Here is a 15,219-nt window from a genome sequence, read left to right as displayed (position 1 = left end):
ATGACTGTAACCATATTGTTCTATTACTGTAACCATAGTGTTCTATGACTGTAACCATAGTGTTCTATGACTGTAACCATAGTGTTCTATGACTGTAACCATAGTGTTCTATGACTGTAACCATAGTGTTCTATGACTGTAACCATAGTGTTCTATGACTGTAACTCAACCATAGTGTTCTATGACTGTAACTCAACCATAGTGTTCTATGACTGTAACTCAACCATAGTGTTCTATGACTGTAACTCAACCATAGTGTTCTATGACTGTAACTCAACCATAGTGTTCTATGACTGTAACTCAACCATAGTGTTCTATGACTGTAACTCAACCATAGTGTTCTATGACTGTAACTCAACCATAGTGTTCTATGACTAACTCAACCATAGTGTTCCATTACTGTAACTCAACTATAGTGTTCTATGACTGTAACCAGTGTTCTATGACTAACTCAACCATAGTGTTCTATGACTAACTCAACCATAGTGTTCTATGACTGTAACTCAACCAGTGTTCTATTACTGTAACCATAGTGCTCTATTACTGTAACCATAGTGCTCTATTACTGTAACCATAGTGTTCTATTACTGTAACCATAGTGTTCTATTACTGTAACCATAGTGTTCTATTACTGTAACCATAGTGTTCTATTACTAACTCAACCATAGTGTTCTATTACTAACTCAACCATAGTGTTCTATTACTGTAACCATAGTGTTCTATTACTGTAACCATAGTGTTCTATGACTGTAACCATAGTGTTCTATGACTGTAACTCAACCATAGTGTTCTATGACTGTAACTCAACCATAGTGTTCTATTACTGTAACCATAGTGCTCTATTACTGTAACCATAGTGCTCTATTACTGTAACCATAGTGCTCTATTACTGTAACCATAGTGCTCTATTACTGTAACCATAGTGACTGTAACTCAACCATAGTGTTCTATGACTAACTCAACCATAGTGTTCTATGACTGTAACTCAACCAGTGTTCTATGACTAACTCAACCATAGTGTTCTATGACTGTAACTCAACCATAGTGTTCTATGACTGTAACTCAACCAGTGTTCTATGACTGTAACTCAACCAGTGTTCTATGACTGTAACTCAACCAGTGTTCTATGACTGTAACTCAACCAGTGTTCTATGACTGTAACTCAACCAGTGTTCTATGACTGTAACTCAACCAGTGTTCTATGACTGTAACTCAACCAGTGTTCTATGACTGTAACTCAACCAGTGTTCTATGACTAACTCAACCAGTGTTCTATGACTGTAACTCAACCAGTGTTCTATGACTGTAACTCAACCAGTGTTCTATGACTGTAACTCAACCAGTGCTCTATGACTGTAACTCAACCAGTGCTCTATGACTGTAACTCAACCAGTGCTCTATGACTGTAACTCAACCAGTGCTCTATGACTGTAACTCAACCAGTGCTCTATGACTGTAACTCAACCAGTGCTCTATGACTGTAACTCAACCAGTGCTCTATGACTGTAACTCAACCAGTGCTCTATGACTAACTCAACCAGTGCTCTATGACTAACTCAACCAGTGTTCTATTACTGTAACCATCGTGTTCTATTACTGTAGCCATAGTGCTCTATTACTGTAACTCAACCAGTGTTCTATTACTGTAACCATAGTGTTCTATTACTGTAACCATAGTGTTCTATTACTAACTCAACCATAGTGCTCTATTACTGTAACCATAGTGCTCTATTACTGTAACCATAGTGCTCTATTACTGTAACCATAGTGTTCTATTACTAACTCAACCATAGTGCTCTATTACTGTAACCATAGTGCTCTATTACTGTAACCATAGTGCTCTATTACTGTAACCATAGTGCTCTATTACTGTAACCATAGTGCTCTATTACTGTAACCATAGTGCTCTATTACTGTAACCATAGTGCTCTATTACTGTAACCATAGTGCTCTATTACTGTAACCATAGTGCTCTATTACTGTAACTATAGTGCTCTATTACTGTAACCATAGTGTTCTATTACTGTAACCATAGTGTTCTATTACTAACTCAACCATAGTGTTCTATTACTAACTCAACCATAGTGTTCTATTACTGTAACCATAGTGTTCTATTACTAACTCAACCATAGTGTTCTATTACTGTAACCATAGTGTTCTATTACTGTAACCATAGTGTTCTATTACTGTAACTCAACCATAGTGTTCTATTACTGTAACTCAACCATAGTGTTCTATGACTGTAACTCAACCATAGTGTTCTATGACTGTAACTCAACCATAGTGTTCTATGACTGTAACTCAACCATAGTGTTCTATGACTAACTCAACCATAGTGTTCTATGACTAACTCAACCATAGTGTTCTATGACTGTAACTCAACCTGTGTTCTATGACTGTAACTCAACCAGTGTTCTATGACTGTAACTCAACCAGTGTTCTATGACTGTAACTCAACCAGTGTTCTATGACTGTAACTCAACCAGTGTTCTATGACTGTAACTCAACCAGTGTTCTATGACTGTAACTCAACCAGTGTTCTATGACTGTAACTCAACCAGTGTTCTATGACTGTAACTCAACCAGTGCTCTATGACTGTAACTCAACCAGTGCTCTATGACTGTAACTCAACCAGTGCTCTATGACTGTAACTCAACCAGTGCTCTATGACTGTAACTCAACCAGTGCTCTATGACTAACTCAACCAGTGCTCTATGACTGTAACTCAACCAGTGCTCTATGACTAACTCAACCAGTGCTCTATGACTAACTCAACCAGTGCTCTATGACTAACTCAACCAGTGCTCTATGACTAACTCAACCAGTGTTCTATTACTGTAACCATCGTGTTCTATTACTGTAGCCATAGTGCTCTATTACTGTAACTCAACCAGTGTTCTATTACTGTAACCATAGTGTTCTATTACTGTAACCAGTGTTCTATTACTAACTCAACCATAGTGCTCTATTACTGTAACCATAGTGCTCTATTACTGTAACCATAGTGCTCTATTACTGTAACCATAGTGCTCTATTACTGTAACCATAGTGCTCTATTACTGTAACCATAGTGCTCTATTACTGTAACCATAGTGCTCTATTACTGTAACCATAGTGCTCTATTACTGTAACCATAGTGCTCTATTACTGTAACCATAGTGCTCTATTACTGTAACCATAGTGCTCTATTACTGTAACCATAGTGCTCTATTACTGTAACCATAGTGCTCTATTACTGTAACCATAGTGCTCTATTACTGTAACCATAGTGCTCTATTACTGTAACCATAGTGCTCTATTACTGTAACCATAGTGCTCTATTACTGTAACCATAGTGCTCTATTACTGTAACCATAGTGTTCTATTACTGTAACCATAGTGTTCTATTACTAACTCAACCATAGTGCTCTATTACTGTAACCATAGTGCTCTATTACTGTAACCATAGTGCTCTATTACTGTAACCATAGTGCTCTATTACTGTAACCATAGTGCTCCATTACTGTAACCATAGTGCTCCATTACTGTAACCATAGTGCTCTATTACTGTAACCAGTGCTCTATTACTGTAACCATAGTGCTCTATTACTGTAACCATAGTGCTCTATTACTGTAACCATAGTGCTCTATTACTGTAACCATAGTGCTCTATTACTGTAACCATAGTGCTCTATTACTGTAACCATAGTGCTCTATTACTGTAACCATAGTGCTCTATTACTGTAACTCAACCATAGTGTTCTATTACTGTAACTAAACCATAGTGTTCTATTACTGTAACTAAACCATAGTGTTCCATTGCTGTAACTCAACCAGTGTTCTATGACTGTAACTCAACCAGTGCTCTATGACTGTAACCATAGTGTTCTATTACTGTAACCATAGTGCTCTATTACTGTAACCATAGTGCTCTATTACTGTAACCATAGTGCTCTATTACTGTAACCATAGTGCTCTATTACTGTAACCATAGTGCTCTATTACTGTAACCATAGTGCTCTATTACTGTAACCATAGTGCTCTATTACTGTAACCATAGTGCTCTATTACTGTAACCATAGTGCTCTATTACTGTAACCATAGTGCTCTATTACTGTAACCATTGTGCTCTATTACTGTAACCATTGTGCTCTATTACTGTAACCATAGTGCTCTATTACTGTAACCATAGTGCTCTATTACTGTAACTCAACCATAGTGTTCTATTACTGTAACTAAACCATAGTGTTCTATTACTGTAACTAAACCATAGTGTTCCATTGCTGTAACTCAACCAGTGTTCTATGACTGTAACTCAACCAGTGCTCTATGACTGTAACCATAGTGTTCTATTACTGTAACCATAGTGCTCTATTACTGTAACCATAGTGCTCTATTACTGTAACCATAGTGTTCTATTACTAACTCAACCATAGTGCTCTATTACTGTAACCATAGTGCTCTATTACTGTAACCATAGTGCTCTATTACTGTAACCATAGTGCTCTATTACTGTAACCATAGTGCTCTATTACTGTAACCATAGTGCTCTATTACTGTAACCATAGTGCTCTATTACTGTAACCATAGTGTTCTATTACTAACTCAACCATAGTGCTCTATTACTGTAACCATAGTGCTCTATTACTGTAACCATAGTGCTCTATTACTGTAACCATAGTGCTCTATTACTGTAACCATAGTGCTCTATTACTGTAACCATAGTGCTCTATTACTAACTCAACCATAGTGTTCTATTACTGTAACCATAGTGCTCTATTACTGTAACCATAGTGCTCTATTACTGTAACTATAGTGTTATATTGCTGTAACTCAACCAGTGTTCTATTACTGTAACTCAACCAGTGCTCTATGACTAACTCAACCAGTGTTCTATTATTGTAGCCAGTGTTCTATTACTGTAACCATAGTGTTCTATTACTGTAACCATAGTGCTCTATGACTGTAACCATAGTGTTCTATTACTGTAACTCAACCATAGTGCTCTATGACTGTAACCATAGTGCTCTATGACTGTAACCATAGTGCTCTATGACTGTAACCATAGTGCTCTATGACTGTAACCATAGTGCTCTATTACTGTAACCATAGTGTTCTATTACTAACTCAACCATAGTGTTCTATTACTGTAACCATAGTGCTCTATTACTGTAACCATAGTGCTCTATTACTGTAACCATAGTGCTCTATTACTGTAACCATAGTGCTCTATTACTGTAACTCAACCATAGTGTTCTATTACTGTAACCATAGTGCTCTATGACTGTAACCATAGTGCTCTATGACTGTAACCATAGTGCTCTATGACTAACCATAGTGTTCTATTACTGTAACTCAACCAGTGTTCTATTACTGTAACCATAGTGTTCTTTACTGTAACTCAACCATAGTGTTCTATTCATGTAACTCAACCATAGTGTTCTATTACTGTAACTCAACCATAGTGTTCTATTACTGTAACTCAACCAGTGTTCTATTACTGTAACTCAACCATAGTGTTCTATTACTGTAACTCAACCATAGTGTTCTATTACTAACTCAACCATAGTGTTCTATTACTGTAACCATAGTGTTCTATTACTGTAACCATAGTGTTCTATTACTGTAACCATAGTGTTCTATTACTGTAACTCAACCATAGTGTTCTATGACTGTAACTCAACCATAGTGTTCTATGACTAACTCAACCATAGTGTTCTATGACTAACTCAACCATAGTGTTCTATGACTGTAACTCAACCAGTGTTCTATGACTGTAACTCAACCAGTGTTCTATGACTGTAACTCAACCAGTGTTCTATGACTAACTCAACCAGTGTTCTATGACTGTAACTCAACCAGTGTTCTATGACTGTAACTCAACCAGTGTTCTATGACTGTAACTCAACCAGTGTTCTATGACTGTAACTCAACCAGTGTTCTATGACTGTAACTCAACCAGTGTTCTATGACTGTAACTCAACCAGTGTTCTATGACTGTAACTCAACCAGTGCTCTATGACTGTAACTCAACCAGTGCTCTATGACTGTAACTCAACCAGTGCTCTATGACTGTAACTCAACCAGTGCTCTATGACTGTAACTCAACCAGTGCTCTATGACTGTAACTCAACCAGTGCTCTATGACTAACTCAACCAGTGCTCTATGACTAACTCAACCAGTGCTCTATGACTAACTCAACCAGTGCTCTATGACTAACTCAACCAGTGCTCTATGACTAACTCAACCAGTGTTCTATTACTGTAACCATCGTGTTCTATTACTGTAGCCATAGTGCTCTATTACTGTAACTCAACCAGTGTTCTATTACTGTAACCATAGTGTTCTATTACTGTAACCAGTGTTCTATTACTAACTCAACCATAGTGCTCTATTACTGTAACCATAGTGCTCTATTACTGTAACCATAGTGCTCTATTACTGTAACCATAGTGCTCTATTACTGTAACCATAGTGCTCTATTACTGTAACCATAGTGCTCTATTACTGTAACCATAGTGCTCTATTACTGTAACCATAGTGCTCTATTACTGTAACCATAGTGCTCTATTACTGTAACCATAGTGCTCTATTACTGTAACCATAGTGCTCTATTACTGTAACCATAGTGCTCTATTACTGTAACTATAGTGCTCTATTACTGTAACCATAGTGTTCTATTACTTAAACATAGTGTTCTATTACTAACTCAACCATAGTGCTCTATTACTGTAACCATAGTGCTCTATTACTGTAACCATAGTGCTCTATTACTGTAACCATAGTGCTCTATTACTGTAACCATAGTGCTCTATTACTGTAACCATAGTGCTCTATTACTGTAACCATAGTGCTCTATTACTGTAACTCAACCATAGTGTTCTATTACTGTAACTAAACCATAGTGTTCTATTACTGTAACTAAACCATAGTGTTCCATTGCTGTAACTCAACCAGTGTTCTATGACTGTAACTCAACCAGTGCTCTATGACTGTAACCATAGTGTTCTATTACTGTAACCATAGTGCTCTATTACTGTAACCATAGTGCTCTATTACTGTAACCATAGTGCTCTATTACTGTAACCATAGTGCTCTATTACTGTAACCATAGTGCTCTATTACTGTAACCATAGTGCTCTATTACTGTAACTCAACCATAGTGTTCTATTACTGTAACTAAACCATAGTGTTCTATTACTGTAACTAAACCATAGTGTTCCATTGCTGTAACTCAACCAGTGTTCTATGACTGTAACTCAACCAGTGCTCTATGACTGTAACCATAGTGTTCTATTACTGTAACCATAGTGCTCTATTACTGTAACTCAACCATAGTGTTCTATTACTGTAACTAAACCATAGTGTTCTATTACTGTAACTAAACCATAGTGTTCCATTGCTGTAACTCAACCAGTGTTCTATGACTGTAACTCAACCAGTGCTCTATGACTGTAACCATAGTGTTCTATTACTGTAACCATAGTGCTCTATTACTGTAACCATAGTGCTCTATTACTGTAACCATAGTGCTCTATTACTAACTCAACCATAGTGCTCTATTACTGTAACCATAGTGCTCTATTACTGTAACCATAGTGCTCTATTACTGTAACCATAGTGCTCTATTACTGTAACCATAGTGCTCTATTACTGTAACCATAGTGCTCTATTACTGTAACCATAGTGCTCTATTACTGTAACCATAGTGCTCTATTACTTACTGTAACCATAGTGCTCTATTACTGTAACCATAGTGCTCTATTACTGTAACCATAGTGCTCTATTACTGTAACCATAGTGCTCTATTACTGTAACCATAGTGCTCTATTACTGTAACCATAGTGCTCTATTACTAACTCAACCATAGTGTTCTATTACTGTAACCATAGTGCTCTATTACTGTAACCATAGTGCTCTATTACTGTAACTATAGTGTTATATTGCTGTAACTCAACCAGTGTTCTATTACTGTAACTCAACCAGTGCTCTATGACTAACTCAACCAGTGTTCTATTATTGTAGCCAGTGTTCTATTACTGTAACCATAGTGTTCTATTACTGTAACCATAGTGCTCTATGACTGTAACCATAGTGTTCTATTACTGTAACTCAACCATAGTGCTCTATGACTGTAACCATAGTGCTCTATGACTGTAACCATAGTGCTCTATTACTGTAACCATAGTGCTCTATTACTGTAACCATAGTGCTCTATTACTGTAACCATAGTGCTCTATTACTGTAACCATAGTGCTCTATTACTGTAACCATAGTGTTCTATTACTAACTCAACCATAGTGCTCTATTACTGTAACCATAGTGCTCTATTACTGTAACCATAGTGCTCTATTACTGTAACCATAGTGCTCTATTACTGTAACCATAGTGCTCTATTACTGTAACCATAGTGCTCTATTACTGTAACCATAGTGCTCTATTACTGTAACCATAGTGCTCTATTACTAACTCAACCATAGTGTTCTATTACTGTAACCATAGTGCTCTATTACTGTAACCATAGTGCTCTATTACTGTAACCATAGTGTTATATTGCTGTAACTCAACCAGTGTTCTATTACTGTAACTCAACCAGTGCTCTATGACTAACTCAACCAGTGTTCTATTATTGTAGCCAGTGTTCTATTACTGTAACCATAGTGTTCTATTACTGTAACCATAGTGCTCTATGACTGTAACCATAGTGTTCTATTACTGTAACTCAACCATAGTGCTCTATGACTGTAACCATAGTGCTCTATGACTGTAACCATAGTGCTCTATGACTGTAACCATAGTGCTCTATGACTGTAACCATAGTGCTCTATTACTGTAACCATAGTGTTCTATTACTAACTCAACCATAGTGTTCTATTACTGTAACCATAGTGCTCTATTACTGTAACCATAGTGCTCTATTACTGTAACCATAGTGCTCTATTACTGTAACTCAACCATAGTGTTCTATTACTGTAACCATAGTGCTCTATGACTGTAACCATAGTGCTCTATGACTGTAACCATAGTGCTCTATGACTGTAACCATAGTGTTCTATTACTGTAACTCAACCAGTGTTCTATTACTGTAACCATAGTGTTCTTTACTGTAACTCAACCATAGTGTTCTATTCATGTAACTCAACCATAGTGTTCTATTACTGTAACTCAACCATAGTGTTCTATTACTGTAACTCAACCAGTGTTCTATTACTGTAACTCAACCAGTGTTCTATTACTGTAACTCAACCATAGTGTTCTATTACTGTAACTCAACCATAGTGTTCTATTACTGTAACTCAACCATAGTGTTCTATTACTGTAACTCAACCATAGTGTTCTATTACTGTAACTCAACCAGTGTTCTATTACTGTAACTCAACCATAGTGTTCTATTACTGTAACTCAACCATAGTGTTCTATTACTGTAACTCAACCATAGTGTTCTATTACTGTAACTCAACCATAGTGTTCTATTACTGTAACTCAACCATAGTGTTCTATTACTGTAACTCAACCATAGTGTTCTATTACTGTAACTCAACCATAGTGTTCTATTACTGTAACTCAACCAGTGTTCTATTACTGTAACTCAACCATAGTGTTCTATTACTGTAACTCAACCATAGTGTTCTATTACTGTAACTCAACCATAGTGTTCTATTACTGTAACTCAACCAGTGTTCTATTACTGTAACTCAACCATAGTGTTCTATTACTGTAACTCAACCATAGTGTTCTATTACTGTAACTCAACCATAGTGTTCTATTACTGTAATTCAACCATAGTGTTCTATTACTGTAACTCAACCATAGTGTTCTATTACTGTAACTCAACCATAGTGTTCTATTACTGTAACTCAACCATAGTGTTCTTACATATTGCTATTTATTTTATGGAGTCAGATTAAGCAATTAGCCCATGAAATGAATTACCTTTTTTCTTATTACAAGTCTCATGTGATGTATATATAATATACTGTAAATTCACATAAAATATTACTGCCCACTACACAACTTGTATATTTTATTAAAGTAAAAGGGAATAAATGATGGTTAAGTGATAAGCATTAATAGGCAGTCACTACTATCTTGTATTGACTGGTATTGTTTTATTCTGTGTTGTTACAGCATTCAACCTACATAATGCATTTGTAATCTAACCAGACCGACCTCACAAAAGCACTAAATCGCTCAGCACTACTAAGCAGTGAATATAATTCCTCTATCTACTCTGTGATTGCAATCCCTTGTTCTACATCTGCTCAGTTGATAGTGCAGTTTGTGTATCATGTGAGACTGTACCAGACGACATCTTTAGGGGCCCAGTGAGTACCATACAATCTAGTGGGACTGTACCAATAAGTGACATATAAAATGCACTGATTCACCTCAAAAAAAAAAAAAAACCTGGAAAGGAATGGGGGGGGGCGTTATCCCCGCAGGAGGGCCTGTACCTGAACAAGATGTGATTGGTGGCATGACGAATAATCATCAAAAAACAGGCCCAAAACCATAAAAGCACAAGGCCAGGTATGACTTGTATACAGACTGACTAATGCACTGTGATGGGATGTAGCCTTCTGGCTATACACAGGACACACGTGCACATACTCTGTGTTGCCATGGTTACATGTTATGTACACGTAGCGCAACATGAGAGACACAGGAATGGCTTCCTGTCACGAGCAGCTCGATCAGAGCAGGTGCATTGGTTGGTCTGGCAAAAAGTCTAAAGGCTGCTATTCAGCTATGGGTCCTTCCATACCTAAAACACTTCAGACAATCAACAGAGTTAGGCTACATTATGTCTGGCAGGCTATAGGCCTACTGGTAGGGAGGTACAGAGGTAGGCTAAATTATGTATGGCAGGCTATAGGCCTACTGGTAGGGAGGTACAGAGGTAGGCTACATTATGTCTGGCAGGCTATAGGCCTACTGGTAGGGAGGTACAGAGGTAGGCTACATTATGTCTGGCAGGCTATAGGCCTACTGGTAGGGAGGTACAGAGGTAGGCTACATTATGTATGGCAGGCTATAGGCCTACTGGTAGGGAGGTACAGAGGTAGGCTACATTATGTATGGCAGGCTATAGGCCTACTGGTAGGGAGGTACAGAGGTAGGCTACATTATGTATGGCAGGCTATAGGCCTACTGGTAGGGAGGTACAGAGGTAGGCTACATTATGTATGGCAGGCTATAGGCCTACTGGTAAGGAGGTACAGAGGTAGGCTACATTATGTATGGCAGGCTATAGGCCTACTGGTAGGGAGGTACAGAGGTAGGCTACATTATGTATGGCAGGCTATAGGCCTACTGGTAAGGAGGTACAGAGGTAGGCTACATTATGTATGGCAGGCTATAGGCCTACTGGTAGGGAGGTACAGAGGTAGGCTACATTATGTATGGCAGGCTATAGGCCTACTGGTAGGGAGGTACAGAGGTAGGCTACATTATGTATGGCAGGCTATAGGCCTACTGGTAGGGAGGTACAGAGGTAGGCTACATTATGTTTGGCAGGCTATAGGCCTACTGGCAGGGAGGTACAGAGGTAGTGTATATTATAAATGTCTGGCAGGCTATAGGCTAGAGACAGAACTACTGAGTGAATTGGCAGTTATACAGTAGTGTATATTTAGACTAAACACTTAGAGCAGTTCTGTTAGTTTGAGTTCAGCCAGGTCTGGCCTGAGGGACATGAGTGTGAGAGCAGAGTTGTACACAGACACTCCATTGTCATTCCAAGCCAAACTTGTGTTAGAAGCAGTGGGAAAATGTGGAAATAACTGTTTGACACACACAATTTGACAGATGCGCAAGTTCTATGAGATTCCCATGAGAAGTTATGGAAGCAAGTTCACATTTGGTCAGATGACTTCATTTAAACATGCACAACTCTTTACATTTGTATCTGACAATGGATATCCCCATTGCTGCAAAGGCTCTCACAAAGAGCACAGTATAACCCAGTAGCCAACACCTGTTTTAAGAAACACATGCATTTTAAACAAGACCAACAAAAAAAAATGTAATCCTGTATTTGTTTTGTAACAAAGACATCCGTCTGTCGGTTTCTATAGCGTTGTGTGTTTGTGAGGTCCTATTCAGCCAGACTATCTTGGGCCAAAATGTCTAAAAAGAGCCTGCTGGTTTTGTTTGTGCTCGAGAGCCTCAAGGCCAAAACAGCCCTACCCCTTCTGGAGGAAGGCTTTAGAATTTAAACAACTCATTCCAATTCTATGGTAGAACTGTTGTTAGCCATTATGTTCTAAGAATGTGCCAGAGTACCAGTCCAGGTTCTGGGCTAGAGGTCTGGTGGGACAAACAACTTCCCATATGCAGCCTCACAATGGAATGACAAACAGCATATATTTCCATGTCAATTAAATCTGAGAAATCTCATTATATACACTGTTAAGTCCTCACAAAACCCCAGGTTCTCTACCATGCCTGCCTGCATGTTCAACTAAAACAAACTGCACGGGCTATATTTACATGAGCTCTTAGTTCTCAAAGTCTTGTCTTTGTCAAAAGAACGATAAAAACCTAAACAAAAGTATTTCTACACAGATTAACTGCACTGTGAGAAAGTGGAACCAGAGGCTGCGGTCGTATAATTTTGACCGAGATTACAGCTATATTTGAATAGCCTCTTTAATGTTCGTCATTTTCTGTAAGACACATTGTCCATTCCAGACACCGGGCAGTAGTTAGGTCATTTACAAGGGTATTTAATGGTATTAATTGTTTTCCCTCCAACAGTAAATAATAGGTTGGCTGCCTGGACATGTGAACCCACAGGGCTCTGATCAAAATTAGTGCACTATATAGAGAATAGGGTGCCATTTGGAGAGTAGACAGGCACCAAAGTACAGGGCTCAGTCAGGATTGATTGTACTATGCTGCTATTGAACACATCGGAACAAGCCAACGGTTAGGAATTACAGCACACATCCATTTTTCATTGATCCAATTAGGACATCAAAAACAGCAGCATGGACTTTATAATGCTGTCAGATAGTAATGAATCTTAGGGCGGCAGGGTAGCCTAGTGGTTAGAGCGTTGGACTAGTAACCGAAAGGTTCATATCCCCGAGCTGACAAGTTACAAATCTGTCGTTCTGCCCCTGAACAGGCAGTTAACCCACTGTTCCTAGGCCGTCATTGAAAATAAGAATTTGTTCTTAACTGACTTGACTAGTTAAATAAAGCTAAAATAAAAATTACAAGCCTATGCAATAACAATGCAGATTATTTTTGCACAAACACTAGCTGTTACCATGCTGAAGTCTAACAACATGTATTATTATTTGAACTAAACAGTTCTGATTGATCCCATTACCCCCTTCCATAGAATTCATGTAATTCTACGATTCACAGCATTTTAATTTGGTGGTCCTTTCTCTGGTTGTGGAAACTGGCCTGTAGCCTATAATTGCATCAACTAACTTAATGGAATACCCTGGTCTTTTGTCCTGGTTTCCCGAGGAATCCCCAAATTAAACTGCTGACTCGGTTCCAAAATGCTGTAATCAGAACATGGATCGCTCTCTCTGTGGCTGTGTCCTTTTCCAAGTACCAGTTAGCCGTCTGATATCAGCAGGCAGATACGAAAGAGCAAACAATTCCAGATTCCTAAGAATAAAGGTTACCAGAGACCATATCAAATAAGTTAGGGTAGCATCAAATTAGGCCTACCGAGTAAACCACAAATGGTGTAATTCTTTTTGACATAACCTCTGGTCCCTATTTTTCTGTTTTGCTCTTCTATTTTACGTCTCGTTTTAAAACTCTCTATGGAATCTATGATCTCTGCCAATGATCGGGCTGACTAAACCATTCGTGCAGCAACTCCACGCCAGCGTAGCTCATACATTCTCAAATAGAAATTTCATTGCAAAGATGTTTGACATTATTTGTATCACAAACCATTTATTTGAAAAACATGATGAAAGTGGCCATTTTATGCGCTTTGTAGACCTATACAAACCTCCTGCAAGAGCATATGATCTATGAACCATCCATGATAGACGGCATCTTGGTGTAATTATACTACATAGTGTATAGCTCAAACATATGGAATATATCTAGATTCTGAAACACAAATGTTCACATTTATATGAATCTCTCAAAATAACCCTTTTTGAATTTGTTCATTTTAAGACATTGTTTGGAACAATAGTCTACAAGTACATCACATTTGCAATCCTAAAACAGGGCTGTGATTGGTTAGTGATATATAAAATGTCAATTTTGTTGTATAAAATGTGCCATATCATTAAAAGTACCAGAGAGCACCACTCTGTTTGAAGAGTATATTGTTACAACCAATGTCTAAAAATAAGTCAAACCAAAAAAAAAAGGGTACTTTTGAGATATGAAAAACTACTTCAGAATCTAGACATACTCCATATTAAAGAGTACACTATAAGGAGTATTATGAACCAAGATGTTGTCTGTATCAAGTACGGTTCACAGATCATAGGGTGTTACAGGAGGCATGTAGAAGTCTAAAACGGCCTAAAATGGCCATCATGATTTTCTCAAAATGTCTCAAATTGTGATGATTTTCTCAAACTCCTTCATCCCAATTAAGTTTGTTGCCAACACAATCTGAGATGCCAAAAATATTTTCTGGCTACGCTGGAATGGAAATTACCCAAACTTAAAGGACAAAAAAAATAACACTGTCAGATAACTCTAAATCAGTTTGTATGTGCTTCCATACATATAGAAATGTCAGTAGTGAGTCAGAGTGACCCTCTGCAGTAAGCCGTGTGTAGCCTCAAACTTTCATTAACATTATGTGCAGTGTCTTCAGAAACTGTTCACAGCCCTTTCATTTTTTTGTGGTGTTACACCTGAATGTTACACCTACTACTCCCTTCACAGAACAACCAGAATAGAAAGAGGAATGGGACGGTGCACAACTGAGCAAGAGGACAAGTACATTAGAGTGTCTAGTGAAGAGGCGACTCAAAGATGCTGGCCTTCTAGACAGGGCTGCAAAGAAAAAGCCATATCTCAGACAGGCCAATAAAAAGAAAAGATTCAAATGGGCAAAAGAACACACAGACACTGGACAGAGGAACACTGCCTGGAAGGCCAGCACCCCAGAGTCGCCTCTTCACTGTTGACATTGAGACTGGTGTTTTGCTGGTTCTATTTAATGAAGCTGCCAGTTGAGGACTTGAGGCATTTGTATCTCAAACTAGACACTCTAATGTACTTGTCCTCTTGC

At 38.1% G+C, this 15,219-nt stretch overlaps 1 protein-coding gene across 6 annotated transcripts in view; it reads right to left on the bottom strand.

Moving 5' to 3' along the window:
* Positions 1-15,219, bottom strand: part of LOC112256916 (SAM and SH3 domain-containing protein 1) — a 96,162-nt gene that overhangs the window by 67,034 nt on the left and 13,909 nt on the right. The gene's annotated exons all lie outside the window — the stretch shown is intronic.

Source organism: Oncorhynchus tshawytscha, linkage group LG08, assembly GCF_018296145.1.
Source record: "Oncorhynchus tshawytscha isolate Ot180627B linkage group LG08, Otsh_v2.0, whole genome shotgun sequence".
NCBI lineage: Eukaryota > Metazoa > Chordata > Actinopteri > Salmoniformes > Salmonidae > Oncorhynchus > Oncorhynchus tshawytscha.
Note: the sequence above shows the minus strand (reverse complement) of the source record. Positions and strands in the feature narration are given on the sequence as shown.